A 4,022-nucleotide genomic window follows, 5' to 3' on the forward strand; every position below is an offset into this window, starting at 1 on the left:
TTTCTTGAAAGTATTAGCAATTCACTGATTAGGCCTCATGTACTGTACACTGGCTTATCGTAAATTCTGTTTCTCATGACAGGAGAAAATCTGTGTTAACTACTTGAGCTCTAGAAGGTTTTATCCCCTTTGTGACCAGGCCATTTTTTGCTATTTAGCACTACATTACTTTAACTGGTAATTGCACTGCCATGCAACACTGTACCCAAACAAAATTTATATCATATTTTTCACACAAATAGACCTTTATTTTGTTGGTCTTTGATCACCACTGGGTTTTTTTTTATTTTTGATTAAATAAATGTAAAAAAGACTGAATATTTTGAAAAAAATATATATTTTTCACATTCTGCTATATGGAAAAGAGAAAAACCCCTGGTGGTGGACTTTGCAGACACGTACAACAGTAGAATAAGAACAATTTTATTTATTAATTGAATTAACATAATATCATGTCATAAAAGGTAGTTTATGAACAAAAAAGTTATTTATACAGTACAATTAAGCTAATCACCTATACAGGATACAATTAGCTAGAAAGCTTATCACCCTATGCGTTTCTGCGCTAGTGTGGTCTCCTTCTTCAGGGGTAGAAATAAAGCATAGAGTATAATTCTGATGGAGGATACAAACAACAGGATATTAGAACAATGAAATAATATACAAAAGTTGTATGCTGTTTTATCTTTGTACTTACATATCAGGGTAAGGCGTTATATAAATGTAACAGGATATTCATTAAAAACAACAGGACTGGTCAAATGAGAATAATGGGAACTGTAAGAAATATTGGTAGGTTTTAAACAAAAAAGGAAGATAATGTGTACTAAAAAAAAGTGTTTCTATATTGGCACAACAAATTCACACAGCACTGCCGTTCTATACTATATCTTCACATTCTGCTATAAAACATATCCAATAAAATGAAATAAAAAAATTGAATTTCTTCATATATTTAAGCCAAAGTGTATTCTTTAGTAAAAAAAAAATTAAAAAAAATATTTGCATATTTATTGGTTTGCATGACAGTTATAGTGTCTACAAACTATGTCATATACAGTAATTGTTTTTTTATACTAGTAATGGAGGTAATCAGCAACTTATAGTGGGACTGTGATCTCTGACACTAATGCCGCGTACACACGACCGGACTTTTCGACAGACTTGGTCTGACGGTCTTCCTGACGGACTGTTGGCGGAGGTCCGACGGACTTTCTGAACGAAAAGGATTTGGCCACACACGACCGGACTAAGTCCGTTCATTTTGAACGTGATGACGTAAACAGGACTAAACAAAGAAGTTCAATAGCCAGTAGCCAATAGCTGTGTCGTATTTGGTCCGTCGGGCTAGCACACAGACGGACGGTTTTCCCAATTTTTAGTCCGTCGCATAGATTTGAAACAGGTTTTATTTCTAGGTCCGTTGGGGTTTTGGGAAAAAAAAGTCAGCTGGAGCCCACACACGATCGAATTGTCTAACGGATTCCGGTCCACCAGACCAAGTCTGCCAGAAAGCCTGATCGTGTGTACGCGGAATTACTGACACTGGGTTAGAACTGACTAACTGACACTGAAATTACCAGTGACACTAATACAGTGATAATACATAGTTACATAGTAGGTGAGGTTGAAAATAGACACAAGTCCATCAAGTCCAACCTATGTGTGTGATTATATCTCAGTATTACATTGTATATCCCTTTATGTTGTGGTCATTCAGGTGCTTATCTAATATTTTTTTGAAACTATCGATGCTCCCCGCTGAGACCACCACCTGTGGAAGGGAATTCCACATCTTTGCTGCTCTTACAGTAAAGAACCCTCTACATAATTTAAGGTTAAACCTCTTTTCTTCTATAGAAATAAGTTGGTCCACACTATCCCAGAGACACATTCCTGTTAAAGGTACCTCATCCCCCAATAATTCTATAAATATTATATCCACGAATAGGAAAAAGGGAGGGGGGGGCCAGGGGATTTTTTAACGGTACATTAATTAAAGAGACAAAGATTTCTTAAAAAAGAATTCATAGCTTTAATGTTGGAAATATGTTAAAATTATTTTGGAGAAACCAAAATAGCAAAAATATAATAGCAAATACACATTTTATACAAAAAGTTACATGACACAAGATATAGGGGATCCTGAAATTGTTAGTTGCTGAGAATGATCATATATCCTCCCGACATGTTTCGCGTTTTTGCTTCTTCAGGAGAGTATGCAACTAACATGAACATAAACATAAAGAGAGGTTTAAGAATACAGAAAATACAATTATGCCATACAATTAGATACACATAAATTTCAGAACATTAGGTATGAAATTGGTCTCAATTTGCTCAGTCCAAATGCTTACCCTGATATAATCATTTCCTGCATCGCAACCCACAGGCCAACAGATGGTGAAATAGATGACAAGAATTAGGTGACAGGATCAAATGCTAAAAACAACCCAGCCTCATGCAGGGCATAGATGGAGGTAGACAAGCGCTACAAAGATCAAAAACAAAATCCAGAGATAAATACCAAGTATGACAAGTCCAGCACAGGTATTAAAAAATGTTAGTTTGTAACAAAGTGGGTAAGTAAATATCAATCCCTAAATTATAAAAGGGAATTGGGGCTGAGAAACATGCCTCCATAGTAGGATATGAGATGCTTATTATCAGAGGGATGGAACAATTGATTTTAATTAAGCCTAATTAGTATAAGGGTTGAAAGAAGTGGCTACTGGGGGTATACTACAAAAATACTGTTAAAGAGAGTAGAAGGAATAAGAATTATTTTTACCTGCAGTTAGAATCAGAGATGAAAGAGTTAATTCCATATGATGGTATTGGTGCAATACAAATGCAACAAGTTACAAAAAAGGAATCAATTGATTCATTATGATGTTTTATAAGTTGCAGAGTGCAGCGATATGCTGCCACTGCCAGGCTGAACCTACAAGTAAATAAAAAGAAGGATGACTAAATATAGGTATAGAAAGATGAGAGGCGGTATTATAACAGTATAAAATTCAGCTAAAGAAATATATTTACCAAGAGGAAAAGTTAGCGTGGCGGTAGTATCTGTGCTGAACCTGCGCTACAGATGAAATGACAGCGCTGCCTATTTATATCCCCCATCCATCGAGCCGGCGTCTGACGTCACCGGCTCGATGCGGACAGCCATAGGTGGAAGCAGTGAGCATGTGCAGAGCCTTTCAAGTCGGCATTTGAACTACCAACCCCATAATGCCTCAGTGCTGACACGAGGTTAATTTGGACAAATGCTGATGGAGATGGGGCTAAGCTGACTCTCCGCCCTTGAAGGGGGCGGGAAGACACAAGTCAGCATAGAGGGCAGAAGAAACGACGATTATCATGGCTTTTAACCCTAGAGGGGATTACATGCTCCCTGCCACCTCAAATCGGGCGCCGCCTGGGGATAATACCCAGCTGCGCCCTTGGGTGTCCATATGCCCTTGCATACTTGGAGCAAGGGAAGATAAAAAGCAGAGTATCAAGTCCAAATCAAAAAATATATGGCTTTGGATTGCGGTGCAGGGAAGGAGGGAGAAAGCAAAGCTCCTCAATGTGGGTGGGACTCATAGAGAGCAACAGAGATCCCAAGTGTGCAAACCATGAAACCCACCTTGGGCCAAGCAAAGCGAGACATTAGACGGTATATATTACCGGTACAGCGTTAATAATAATTGATAATGACATTAATTGATGTACAGAGATATTTTTTTGATATAACATAAATATAAAAAGAAAATAAAATAAAATAGAATATTTTGTTGAAAACAAAAAGACAAAAAGAAAAAGAAAAACCAATGACTTGGGGAGGGGGTAGGAGGAAAGGAAGGAAAAGGGAAAAAGATGAACAAAAAGGGGAAAAGGGGGATATCACCTCTCTCTCTTCATGCCAGGTTCCACGGGGGCTCACAGCTGAGGTAGGAGGGTTCATGAAACAAACAAACAGAGATTAGCTATAGAAAGGATCTGTAGCTTATATTTTCATTGAAACCAGGGTA

General features: G+C 37.6%; 1 long non-coding RNA gene across 1 annotated transcript; it reads right to left on the reverse strand.

Annotated features, from left to right (window-relative positions):
• Positions 1-2,253: 2,253 nt before the first annotated feature.
• LOC143924087 (uncharacterized) lies at positions 2,254-3,743 on the reverse strand. Its single transcript, XR_013261814.1, has 3 exons — positions 3,043-3,743; positions 2,792-2,944; positions 2,254-2,491 (listed from the first exon to the last, which is right to left on the reverse strand). It is a non-coding gene; the product is annotated as an uncharacterized LOC143924087 (long non-coding RNA).
• Between the last annotated feature and the right edge of the window lie 279 nt (positions 3,744-4,022).

The sequence above is a fragment of the Lithobates pipiens genome, unplaced genomic scaffold (genome assembly GCF_037356315.1).
Source record: "Lithobates pipiens isolate NorthernLeopardFrog02 unplaced genomic scaffold, aLitPip1_a1.2 Scaffold_22, whole genome shotgun sequence".
NCBI lineage: Eukaryota > Metazoa > Chordata > Amphibia > Anura > Ranidae > Lithobates > Lithobates pipiens.